Source organism: Myripristis murdjan, chromosome 3 (assembly GCF_902150065.1).
Source record: "Myripristis murdjan chromosome 3, fMyrMur1.1, whole genome shotgun sequence".
NCBI lineage: Eukaryota > Metazoa > Chordata > Actinopteri > Holocentriformes > Holocentridae > Myripristis > Myripristis murdjan.
The window spans coordinates 18,240,865-18,255,187 of record NC_043982.1 but is presented as its reverse complement, the minus strand read 5'-3'; the positions used below and the strand labels follow the sequence as shown (position 1 = coordinate 18,255,187).

Here is a 14,323-nt window from a genome sequence, read left to right as displayed (position 1 = left end):
GTAACCATTTTTGCTATTTGCATAAAACATGCCAGTTGCCTTTTTCACCACTGCTCTAAAGCCCAGAGGAGTAATCCTGTTTATCTACCTCTTTTTGCAGCACTAGCTTCAAGATGCTGTTGCTGGTTGCTGACAGTGCTGAGAGCATGGTGTTTTAGGTGAAAATATATCAGTTTTTACTAAATGAGGACTGTAATTCAGATGGGTCGTCAGTGGTCTCCTTGCAACAGCAGCAGCTTTGACCAGCTCTTGACACATGTATTTGTTTTGCTAGTCAAAAAGAAATGGCCTTTGGACACCATGGTTAGGATGTTCTGCAGGAAATTTCTCTGGGACTGATGCTGGCAGATCAGATTCAGTTAATGCCATGAAAGCCTCCTCAGTCACCTCTGATTCACCACTGTTCTCACCACCACCTTACTGACTCACATCTAGTTTAAAGTACTACTCATAGGTTAAGTTTGCCTTGTTGCAGGTTCACATGGAATCACAAGAGGCATGTTTATTGAACAGAGTTTTGGTAAGCTGTCATCCTGTGAGGTCAGAGATTTTGGTGGCGTGGCAGAGTCAAAAAATTTGATTCCAGTCCCTGAAACTTTAGCTTGAAGGACTTGTTTGCACTCTCTACCATAATTTACCTTCTCTGCCGTTAAGACCAGTTAACAGCACATGCAGGAACAGCTGAACATGAACCACAAACTGCGGTTTCCCTGTTCATTTTGTTATTCCAGACTCTTCAAGCATGAGTGGGTCCATGTGACTTTGTTTATAAGCATTGATTTGCTTGTAACTGAGCAGTGTGAATCCAAACCAAATGCAAAAATGCAACCAACACGAGCCAAGGCAGCCATTGCCACTCTAGTTCAGAACAGAGACCACTATCTGTAGATGATTATGCTTTTATGGAGAGCAGCTTTCAGTGTCTTTACCAAATGATGACAACACACAAGACTTGGTTGTTGATGGACTCATTGATGATTGATCCATCCCCCCAGCCAGGAGGTCAAAATGCTACACTGACTTTATGTATGGAGCAAACCTTACCATAGTCATATCTTTTCAGCAGGCGGCAGGCACTGAGCTGAGAGCTGTTCAACCTGATCGCCACATAAAACACTTAACAGCTAACAACCAAAAATCATGGTGACAGTTTAGCAAATGAGGCATGTAAACTATTGAAAGCAGAGGGCTAGTTCCTAAGACAATTAATCAACATCCCATTGTGCTTAGGTGTGGCCTCCCTCCAATAGAGTCTCAGACACTCTGTCAGTGCCAAGGTACACTGAAGCCGTTCTGCTGGCTTGTGGTGGACACCCCGTTAGGACACTTGATTTTGGTGTCTTGGACTGTCTCATATGGACAGAATCTTCTCACATTGATAATTTCATATCCTGGTAGTGATATATATCACGACATAGTATGTTTTCTGTGAATTTGATGAAAAATTGTCTATACAAAATAACCACAGTCATCATGACTACTTTTTAATAACTCTGTGATGTACAAAAGTCACTTTCTCTTTCTCCTTTTTTGTGGAAGTGACATTGCACAGAGCTGAGGTTTGCTTTGGCTTTCAACACTTCCCTTCTGTGTTGCTTGCACCTTTTTGTTGTTTTGTTGTTTGTTTGTGTCAGAGTCTGACATAGGAACTGGTCTGTACCATGTTTTGCAAAGTGCGGTTTTCTGTTTGGAGTCAGATTTCTCATATCCAAACGACAGGAGTACCTCACAGTTCTTCATTTTGCCTTGGTCGGGCTGAGTCCTGTTCTGTGTAGGAGTGTTATGGGAGTTTTGTTCTATGTCACACTCCTCCATGTCTGCTTGTTATTTGAGCCCACGTGTAGTAATGGTGCATTCAAGACAACTAGGAGCTCCGACTCAAAGACATAAAACACTGCCATAAAGCGGCTTTTGACAACAGCAACAGAAACAATAGATGAAAATTTCTACCGATAGGCATTTTCTCTTGTCCTACGATATAGACTGTCACATCGCACGGCCCTATTGGTGTGTACTGTATTTGACAGTTACCCGTCTCTATTTCATACTCTTATGCCTAATGAGAGGACTGTTGAACTATAGGTGATGGAATGCTGCTCTATTTATATTTTTAATCAGAATTTACTTTGATAATCTAAAATTATTTTGAAGATGCCGTCCCCTCTTTTCTTGTCGTTTTTTCTCTGTGGCAGATGTAACATCCTCTCACAGACAGTTGATGTATTTTATTTGAGAGATTTAATTTCAGGGTCATGTAAGCCTGCAACAATTAATCAGCAAATTTAAGGAAAAAGGAAGAATTGTATTGATTAATTGATTTGCTTGGAACAATGAATGGGCATTTGGGCTCTTGTTTATGGGTTAAGCAGAGCGGGTGAGAGATTGAGAATTAATTGTCGCTGACATAGGTTGCTTGAGTCAAGTAGTCATAATAGCCTATTTTTGTTAATGACATTCATCTAGTTAATGACATAAGCTATAAATCATGGTTGCATCAGTTAAGCAGGTGTGCAAGAATTTGTACTTTGTACTGACTGCGCCCACGATTGGTTTTCTGTAGATTTGAAATTCTGTCTTAAATCAAAAGAAAGTGGCAGAATTCAAAGCTATTTCGCGCTGAAGAGCACACTATCTGCACAAGATTCAAGATTCAAGAGTTTTATTTGGAACATATAAAACCAGGCCAGCCTAGAATCTTTCCTTGATCAATTTTTCTTCAATCCGAGTAGGATTATGCAGATTATGATGCAATTAATGATACAGTAACATTATACAGCCTGCGATGCTCTTGCATACAAGACTAGACTATATTAGTGGAACTCACTGATTTTTGTTGTTAGTAGCATTTATGGTACGTATGTATAGCCTACTAGACATTTGTCAACCTTATAACCTTTATCCAGACTATTGAGATCAAGAACATGTTTTCCTATGGGGGGGGCTGTCAGAGACAACAGCAACACAACTCATACATTTCTGACTGAGCATAAGTGTCTGTGCTATATGACTGGGATGTGGCTTTGCTGGGAAGGCCTCAGCTGACAGTTGGGAAGGTGTAGGAGACAGTCCGTTTAATGAGTTGTGAAGTTAATCCTATTCATCCTTCCATTCATGCCACAGTCACATGGCTATTATGGTGTATTCTGATAGTCAGGGGACCTGTGGAAGCCATAACAGGTCCTTTCAGACCCCTGACTTGGCGTATTACCACTCCATTCCAGCATTGAGAGGGATTTGTCTCCTGATTTATTGGTCCATTTGTGACGGCTGTGCACTTGAATGTGGCTGATGCCCTGCCTTTTTGTCGCCTTGCTCCTGTGAAGGAAGAAAGTCTGTTTTAATCGTAGTTCAAAAATGGCAGTTTCTGCTATAATGGAGACTCCGTAAAGCTCTTCTGAAAGCAGGCGTCTGGGCCTACTGATTTAGATGAGTTAATGGGTTGTGTAATCTCTATAAACAGGTGTCGGGTGGCAGTAGGTCTGAGCTTAGAGGATGTCTTTCTCAAGGATCTTACTTTGTTACCAAAGAGGGGGAGGTGGTGCCAGACTTTGGTTTTGGAAACACAGACAAGTGATATGCAGTTTTTATTTACCCTCTTTCTCTAAACATAATGGATCTCAAAGATAACAATACAAGTTGAATGTTGCGCCTCAGTGCAGGCTTTGTCTAATGATAATGGATTTCACTAAGAACTGTGCGATTTTCAGGTTAATGCCTGTTATCATTGTAGCCAGCACTTGAAGCCCTATTACTGAATATTAGCCTTTGCTCAAATTTGCCATTGTGCAAAACAAGAAAAGTCTTAAATAATAAAGCAATACTGACATAGACAAAATAGCTGCAAGCTGACATATTGAATACATTATTAGGTATTTTTGGCACTTAAGAGAAAGGGACAAGAAAAAAATAGAGGGTGAAAGATGAGATTCAAATGTTTTGGCTTTATTTGGTTTCAGTATAATGAAGACTTTTCGCTGACATGTAACTTGAGCCACAAGTCCAGTGGTTACTCAGCATAATACATTGTTTCTGGGAGCCGTCTGGAACATGTTTACCTCTGAGAAAGTATTTCAGCCATCTGCAATTCAGAAACTTCAGTACTCAGTGCTGCACCGTCTTCAATTCTCCATCACAGAATTGTTTCCAAATTGTTGTAAAAACATGACCTACAGATGGAGGCGTAGAGGTCACACTTTGTACCGCATACTTTCTGAACTACTCATGATCTTTTGCTTCAGATGCAAATGGAATTGTCTAGAAATATATTAAACATTTGGTTGACACACACTGTTGAGTATGATGACAATGTACCAGTTTCATATGACTGTATCATCTCAGAAAGAATCTGTTGTGACAGGAAATATGGACAATCCATACTAGAACGTTGACCTCTACTCTGTATACAGTGCTGTAACAGGAAACGTTAGAGACATCCCGTAAGGAACTGACCAGATTAATCATCACAGCCAGCGTCACATGGACATGAGAGCTCAAAAGGAGCCTGGAGAACAGATACCAAAGCAGTGATTTGTTTTTATGACAGCTTTTCTGACTTACCGTCAGTTACATCATCTAATAAGTTACACATTAGGTCCTATAAACCTAATGATTAGTCTAACCAGTTCTGCAGTAAAGCCTGCAATTTGTGAATTGCATTGTAAACCAGTTGGTGAACGCTTTTGGGTGTAACCTTAAGCTGGTTTTCTAGTTTGCATTCAGCTCACACATTAGCTAAGGCGGGGAAAATATTTATTTGTTCATTTATTTGTTTGTTTATTCAATTTTTCCTTGACAAATTCACAGGCTGTACATTGAATATTGGACAAACATTTGTATGCCATATATTGTAACATTTATAGCTTAAGCTGATTTGTCCCTATAGCTGGTCCTTTGTTAAAACAGTTACACAACAATATCAACATATGAAATGCAGAGCACAGGATAAAAGTAAGTAAAATAAGAACAATAGAAACCAAACAAGTAAGAAACCAACAAACACAAAGACTTACATTTAAGCAGGGGCGTGTGGTCCATAAAGGGAGCGAGGGTGCCGCCACTCCTGCAATTTCAATTACGAAATATATGTTTTAATGATTTTTTTTTTATTATTATTTTGACTAATACTAATACTAATTGGTAATTAATAGTAATAGTAATACTAAATAGTAATAGTAATTCTAATTAACTACAAAAAAGCTCTGCCTACAGTCTTTGTCTGTTTGCTGAATGGCATACTATTTTACACCAAAGAAATGTGTGTATTATGTTCAGCTTTTCCCAGTGGCTCCTAATTGGCTGACCTTGCATGCGAAAAATGTCTGAGCTGTGAAAAATGTATGCCTAAGCAATTTTGCTAGGATTGGTTGATTTTTTTTCTATTTTTTCCCCCACCCAGTTGCCGCAGGAATTACATGATTGTACCAGCGAACTGTCCCGTATTTATTGTTTTAGGTGTTGAGGAATGTCCAGAGTCCTTTGTTAAGGTTGTGAATATGTGGGGATAATTGTAAAATGAAAGCAGTTGCTCACCAAAAGATAGTTTTTTAAACTAGTAGTTTTTGAAAGATGGATAGTTTTTTGAAACCCCTAGCCTTACCACTAGCCACCAGCATGCTGCTACATTGTACTTTGCATGCTAACAGCCAAAATACGCAGCACTTGAGGTAGTCATGTTTAGCCAGTCTCGAGCTGTATAGTTAGTGAATTCCAAATATTGATCCCCTTTAAAAAAAAAAAAAAAGTCTTTGCGATTATAGTTCTGCCTTGGTGTATCTGCCTATAGACCACTGTACAGCTAGATGGCATTTTTATGATCATTTTTATGGTCATTTCTTGCTATGAATTTGGTTACATCTGTTATTTATTTATTTATTTTTATCATTTAGGGAAGCTGTGTTGTACATATTACCCATGCTGATCTCATCTCTCCTCAACCAGCTCCATGGTATCCCACTGTGGCTGGAAATTCAATAACAGTTCTTACAGTCTTGTGTTACTCTATGTACAGTTGCAGTTTTGGAGAGGCACACATAAACTATACAGTATAATAGTATACCCACTCAGATGTAGCAACTGGGGCATTTTGGGTTGTGGAACCATAAATTAACCTTATGTGTGGAGATTCACTTGGGGGCAAAAAAAAAACACACACAAACAAAACAAAACAAACAAACAAACAAACAAAAAAATGCATCTATAAGTTTGTTTTATTACACAGGCCCACTGTGGAAAAGTCTAAGAGGAGAAAGACTACAACAGCCTCTTCATGTGCGAGGAAGTTTATATTTGATGCTGCTTTTGACTCACTATACAGCCCGGTTCATAAGTTACACCTAAAAGGAAGTTTTAGACGGATATTGCAGTATTGTAGGCAATGATGCAAAATAGTGAATCAACTTCCCTCATGTCTAACATCCGCTGTTGGCTACCATATGAGACAAAAGTCAGAAACAGCAGTCACTATGCAGGAAACCAGGCGGGGCCAGTTAACTGTTACGTAACCAAAAGGTCAAAGGTTAAAGGCCACTTCAGCTAATGTGTGTCCTCCTGCTTAAGTGTCCTTGAGCAGGATGCTTCAGCCCCCCGCTGACTCACTTGTAATCACTGTGGAAAAAAAAACTGACAATGACATCACATAAATATACAAGTTTTTACCTACCTGTTAGGGTGTATGATGGCGTATCAACAAATAAGCTTCTCTGGCAGCTATGCATTTATTAAACAAACAAACAAACAAAAAAAAAATCCACAGAGCATTTTTAAGGAGGTAGTTATGCTTTGGAAAATGCTCTTGTGACATGTCTACATGTTATGAATAAATCAGTCAGCTGGTAAAATCTGAGTGAGAATGATGGTAAATAATCTCCCATCCATCAACAACAACTCCTAGGTGCTCCTCAACAAGGCAAGAAGCAATAACATAGAAGACTGTGAGTGTTACGAGCAGCTCCAGGGTGTGAACATGTGAAACGGTTGTGAATGTGAAGCAGGATAGGAAAAGGAGTTGTGGAGGTCAGCTGAAACTTCCCTGAATGACTAAAGGTGGAAAGGTCGTCAAGTTAGGACTCTGCAGTGAGCGAAGGTAACAGCACACCTACTGCCTGCCATCAGACATGTCCCTATTGGAATAATAAGATGTCCCATGGACTGAAAAGTCACAGGTCAGTACCTGTAACAGTTCAGTATGTGTTCATCAGAGGCAATGTGTCCAGGGTGCCACAGTGTCTGGATGCCAGAAGTTTACCAGCTGCTCAGATTTTTTGCCAGATGCTTTTTTCTTTTTCAATTTAGATTTACATTGCATTTTCACAAGCTTCGAAATGCAAGAAATCTGATGTTGATCCAGCACCACTGACATTTTAACATATCATTTTAATAACTGTTGTCTTCTCTCATTTAAAAAATATTTTGGTATTTATCTATTTATTCATTATTTATAATTTGTCATGCCTTTCCCCCCATGTTTTTTTTTTAAGAAATCAAGTGAATGTGCTCAGGTGTCAAGTGGTTAATAGTTTTGGTCACCTTGACAAATGAGAGAGAAGTTCAGCTAAGCGAAAAATACATTGTCATATTTTGTTCTTTCTCCCCTGTCATCGTTGTTACACCTTTGATAAATAATATCCATGCTCAGCATTTCTACTTTGTTTTGTTTGTTGGCTTTGTCACCACAGATTGCAGGTTATTTATTTAACCCGTGTCTCGCAGACTGAAAAAATCTACCTGCCACTGCAAATATTTACCTGTATTAGGCAGGTGGCGCTTGCTAATTTGCCATCCTGGATGTGTCCTCATTCAAGTCCCTCATCCCCACTTGGTGTAGGCTGGTCTTGGCGAGAACATCTATTACGTGTCCAAAATGTAAGAATGTCAAAGAACCAATGAGCTTGTAGGGGACAGTGTGTGAGAGTCTTATCAGTCAAAGTTCTGTGTGCTGTCAGTCACTGCAGTGGTGAGAAAGCTGGGCCCTGGCCCAGTGCACTTAAGGCAAGAGGATTAGACTCCAGAGTATTATTAGAGCTACTGATTATCCCCTTACTTGATCCGCCTAATTCTAACTCGAGCCTATTTATTCAGCCAGAAAAGTGGAAAAATGTTTGGATTGGGCGGCAAAATGTGAATGGCCTTGCTGCGGTTCAGTGCTCTGTTGAGTCCAACATTGACTCTGTTGGTGTTCTCTGCTGAACTCATTAGGTCCTGGCCTTTGTCGCTGACTCCCCCACCATGGGCTTCATGTGATTAATGCACTGCTGAGCACGGAGGCCGGCAGAAAAGAACTTGTTTTATGCCAGGGAACAGCAAACAACAGAAAAATTGTCTCTCCAAATAACTGTGGAGTGTACAGGCCCCTGACACCAAATGCACCCCTGACTCATTGATGAATGCCAAGCAAGCCAATATCTCTTCAAGGAAGTTAAACAAAAGCAGTTTACAATCCAGTTCTACTCAGTTCTGTAATACCTTTGTTTGGTTGGAATAATTACACACCCACTGTTGCTGCCCTTGTGCCCAGAAAAGGCTTTTAGTCTCAGACTCTGAATCCAGTGTGAAGATGAGCTAGTAAATCCTGCCAGCTGATTTTTCCCTGCATTTTGAACCCCACATTAAGGGACAAAGTGGTACGCTTTGGGTTGTGAACTGGCTTTACGGACTGTTGGAAGAATCAGCACATATGGGGTGACTAAGAAGAGGCAGGGGCCCTAAAACTCAGAAGAGGCTCTGTCCTAATGAGCAGTTTGGCTGCTTTCTTAGAATAAACAAGCACTGAGAGAGTTAGCTGTTTTGATATGGTTGTGGTGTGTGTGTGTGTGTGTGTGTGTGTGTGTGTGCGCGGCGCGCATACACTGGCATGTATGTTTTTGCATTGTGTGTGTGTGTATGTTCCAGACTCATGCCCTGTTAACCTCCCACAGTGTGACTGCCAGGGTCACGGCTTAAGATGAAAGCTTGGCAGTCGTCATGTCGTAACCAATGTTCTGATCTGGCTAGAGCTGCTATGCATCCATTTTGGGAAGAGCAAAAAGAAAAGGGTTACCTGTTCATTGTTCAATACTTTGAAAACATTTAATTATATCCGCAGATCAGTGATTTGTAACCATGTCCCGTCCAGAGCCATGTGTATCTAGGTTTTCAACCAAGCAACAGTACCATAATAGTAGCTCAATTCATTGATTAAAGGATTGCATTAGCTTTTTTTTGTGAGCGTGGGCCAATGGTACCCTTACCTTTGCCCAGGTGAGTATTGATACCAAAAGCATCTCTGTGTCTGTGGTACACAGCCCTGTCTGGTGTGCATGGTAAAGTTTTTTGCCAACAGTATGCCAAAGAATTGTAAATAAAATATGAAGATAGATCTTTTATTAAGTTGGTTTTATTTAATTGATACATGGCTGGTAGCATCATAACTTGCAGGCTAAAAAAAAATAGAGAGTCGTCATTAATCAAGTTCACGGCGATTAAACTGCTAAAAAATTTTGCTTAAAAGAAAGAAAATTTACGCCCTAAAGAAACGTGGCAGGCTTAGCTGTGTAGCCACTATGAGTTATCATTTACTTGTAGGATAGTGCCTATTGTCTTATGTGACATACCTGCATGTGCACATAACAGACAAATGGAGGCACAGAGATTATTTTAGTGCCAATCCTTGCCTCACGTAAACCCTGTTTACACCTGGTATTAACATCCGCCCTGAGTGGCTTCTTCACAAGCTGTACATAGACTAATGGGTAAGGTAACCAATGAACCAAAGTACATACCTTCAACCAGAGAAGGGAGCTAACCAATGAAATTATCTGCTGTAGTGTTTGATTGGAAAAGAAACCAGCACATGGCTCGCCCTGGATGGTTGCACCCTACATGAAGTTCAGGCAGTTTGGAGACAATTGCCCACTGATGTAAATGTCTCTCTCATTACTACAATCTGATGGACCTTAACTTTGTTTTTGTTTGTTTTTTGTTTGTTTTTTGTCTTTACAGTGTCCAAGGACATGAAACTCAATCCAAAACAAGCTCCATTATATGTAAGTACTACTCTTCTTGCTACCACACTGCACAATTATATGCAATTTTATGTCATAATTTTATTTTCCACAATAACAGTAATAATTGCAGAATGCGGGCATATTAGCAGCATCAAAACAGTTTAATTCGTCATCAAGATGTTGATAGGCTATAACATGCCCAAAATAGAGAAAGACATTTTTGTTCTTCAAATCATCACAGGTAATATTAATCATAAATAACTGCAGTCACTATTTCTAGTAAAATACTCATAATAATCTAGTTCAGCCATACCCAGTCATTTCTGCTCTGCATATGACTGTGCAACAAAGAAAGTTCACTTTCAACCATTGACCACAGGCACTGCGTGGAATTTGGTGGACTCAGCAAATGTGAATTTTTGCAAATTTTGGAAACAACTCTGTTGAAAATATCCTCCAAAGGCTGCATTTCTCTGGCTTTATTTGCTTATTTGCTGGCTTTATTTGCTTGCAGTTGGGACGTAAGGAAAAAAGTGGAACGAAATGGCGACCCATCAGGCTTCATTTTCTTTCATAACTAGGATGTCTGGCTAGTCATCCATCATTACTGAAACTTGGCAGGATGCCACCAATGATGCAATTTCATTCTGTTCAGTAGTTCTGCCTTTCAAGTGCAAAATGAACAAGTTCAAGCTGAACACAGCTATTTAAAGCTTCCTAGTTCTCGACAACTTGTTGTATGATTACTTGGGGGTGGGAATGAGCTATGAATCGAGCTATGAATAGCTTACTTGTTTTAACCTCTATAGCAGCAGATCACCATCCAGGTGCAATTGCAGCATTTTGCACTGCCCACAATTACAGAGCAGAGTGCCCCATCAACATGTTTGTCACAGTGTGGATGCCCTGTTAGATTTATGAAAACCACAGTTAGTGTGACAATATGCATCTTATCTGCCATGCAAAAACAAAGACTTAATTTTGGTGCCAGTTTAGGAAGGTTTGGTGTGTCTAGTGAGGCACTGAATGAGTGATTCTTGATAGTGCTCTCAGCTTCTCAGTCATTGTGTGGCATGGCAGCTCGACCTCCCGGGAGAGAAGTTGGAGAGAATTGTTCACACAGCATCTAAGATCATAAGAGGTGACCTCCCCTCTGTCTCTTCTATATACTCCCCTCGTGTTAAATGCGAGGCTCAGAAGGTGATGGCAGATGCCACACACTCTGTTCACCCCCCATCAAACTTCTCCCCTCTGGGAGCCACCTCTAGAGTATTAAATTTAGGACTACATGCTTCAGGAACAGCACATATGCTGAGGCTGTCAGAAATCTGAACTCAAGGGAATAGCATTTTATAGCACTTCAGCCCAGATACATTTTTTTTTGTGTGTGTACTGGAAAATGACAGCGTATCAAAAGTTTTGATTTTGATATGATATGTGTTTACTAAGAATGTTCATTGTTTTGTCCCTAACTTTCCATTAATTGATGGCATAAATGTTGTGATTACCTTTTTTATGTTTGTCTTTTTACAGTGTCACTGTAGCAAATTCCAATCAGCTGTGTTGAAATAGCAAATAAAGCGAGCGAGTAAATGAGTGGTGGTATTAGTCCCCAGCTGCAGGTGAGGAGTGCACACAGGAAGATTGAAGGATAGAAAGAGATAAGTCAGAGATGTGTGTGTGTGTGTGTGTGTGTGTGTGTGTGTGTGTGTGTGTATCTTAACACTAGACCAGCTCACACATTTACCATCCAGACAACCTTATCTGTGATCTACATCCAGACACATGGGCAGAACCAGACAGACTGTCAGACTGTGAGAAAACAGGTTGGGGTTAAGTACCTTTTTCAAATTTATATTGATATAGAGTGACTTACAAGAAGGCCAGGAGCAGAATAAGATTCAGTTGCCAGATTACCAAAATGATAAGCAGCCAGTATTAAGCAAATTAAGGGACTTAGCCTTAGTGTTATTACTGTATTCATGTAACAATAGAAAAAATGTAAGAGAAGTGTAAATTTTAACTATCACTTCTCTCATTCACAATTATCCTCTGTCAAGGTCTGACTCTGTTAAAGAGACAGAGCTGGACCTTAAGAGAGGGAGAAACAGTTTCAGAGAGTAGTTAGAGGAGGTAGACAGGGGATATGATTCATTGGGTAGAGGATGACTTGAGGTGGGTGTTCATTAGACAGCAGGAGATGCCGACACTTTGCTGTTCTCTTACTGTGGGTGATTAGAGCCTTGAGTTTTAGATCTTGCGTTTACATTCTTGGTGTTTAGCTGACTCTTATCCACAGTGAGTTATGATGTAATGAGCAGGCAGGGGTTCAGTGTCTCACTAACAGGACACATGGCTGTTGATAGGCATATTGGTGGTTGTGGAGTTTGGAGGCAAGATTTTTCTGTAAAATAATACAAAACAAACACCAAAACAAACAAAACATCTCTGCTAAGGCGGCGGCTACACCGATCCATCACTGTACAGACAGAAATGTGAGAGTCTGTCTGTGAATTTTGACATGGTCTTACTGTCTGGTGAAAATGCAACAATATGGACAGTCACAAAAACTCAGTTTCACTAACTAAATGGATGATGTCATGTCTATCACTGACAAAAAAATTCAGCCTCTGTGTAGTTTTCTGGTTGTCAAAAGTGGTTTCAGTCCAACTGAAAGGGATGTGTCATCAAGGAATACATACTCTTCATTGGAAACCCAAGTTAGCTCATAACCTGGTCGGGACCAGGTTATGAGCTAAGTTTAACCTGGGAGCCAGGACTGTCCGTGGCTCATTACGGAGACAAAGAGTATTTAGGGGTCGCGCGGATCCGCTGGCATTTCCTGACGATATTCTCCATGAGCGGTATAGATGTTCATCTGAGGGAATACGCTACATTTGCTCACTTGTTGAGCCAAGTGTCAAGAATGCCACGGATAGAAGTTGTGCGCTCACAGTAGGGCAAACGGTGTGCGTGGTGCTAATAGTATACCTGCACAATGCAGCTATACTATTAGTGGTGCACAGACTGCACGTTTGTTAGAAATATTCCATTGTATCACAGACTTTGTTATAGTAGCCTATTTTTTTAAAGGAAAGCCCATAAAGCATCAGAGGCCAACCATCTTGGTAAGCATGGGCACAGTTGACTAGACACCACCTTGACATCGTTCTTTTCTTGGATTTGATGTTCATATATTTTTGAAGCCGCAGACATGAAAAGTTGACCTGGTCCAGCTTTAAAAGAAATGACTGCTATTTAATGCTCCTTGAAGAGGAAGCCGTCCCTCCTTCTCCTCCTCTGCAGGGAGGTCAGAGGTCAGTCGGCCACAGAACAGCAGCCGTGGATCTGGTAGGGATCCAGTGTCTCTTTCAAGGACACTTGAGCAGGGTGGCGGTTTGAACCATGGTGCTTATAAACATGAGGCTCCCCTGCTGACTATTCATATATACAGTTAGACACACAGAGAGAAAGAGTGACAGGCACATAGAGCCAGACACATATACTCTCATTTTAAGGGAGGGGGTGGGGGTCGGGACCTCCAGCTGCTCTTTTGATGTTGCTTCAAAGCTCCCTGCTCTCCTGCTGAAGCTCCATGATTAGCAGGTCAATACAGCAGCAGGTCACTGACTGTGATAAGTACTTATTACCAGCAGAGAGCACAGTCATGCTGGTGTGGCCCATGGGGAAACACAAGTATTTGTGCATGGCTTCCAAACTGCTAGTTTAGTTTCCTGATTTAGCTGGCTCACGGGAGCAGATATTATTTTGTGTTCCAGTCATGAATATTAATGTTAATGGATGTTAGTGGCAGTTTGTGTGTGTATGTGTGTGTATGTGTGCATGTATGCTTTGTGGTACACTCTGCAGGAGGTTGGTGTGTGCAGCTGTGCTTCCTGTTACCTCCAGCAGATGTTTCACATCTCTGTTTTTGTATCCACTCCACGTACACACACACACACACACACACACACTACCTGCCCCCACTTTGCCTCTAAGAGGACTGATAATGAGCTTCTTTCCATTTATATTCTAGCTGTTAATCTCACTCTTTAATCTGAAGAGACCACCAGTGGCACAGTCAACAGAGGACTTAGATAGTAACAAATAGTGCTGAGGTCAAAGGTCACAAAACCCTGACAATAAAGCCCTGAAGAAAAAAATAAAGAAGAAAGATATTTTATAATATTTTGGGGCTTGAAAGGGGAGAGTGTTAATGTGAAATATTAGATGTTTCTTGTAGAGATGCTTTTATGAAGTTTGTCCCACACTAAACCTGTTAGTAAATCTTCAAAAACCAATCCCGTTGCTCTAAATGTTGTTTATGATACGGCTGTATATTA

General features: G+C 40.5%; 1 pseudogene; it reads left to right on the top strand.

The window, feature by feature from the left end:
* The window catches only part of LOC115357002 (A-kinase anchor protein 13-like), a 115,343-nt pseudogene that overhangs the window by 6,157 nt on the left and 94,863 nt on the right, over nucleotides 1-14,323 (top strand).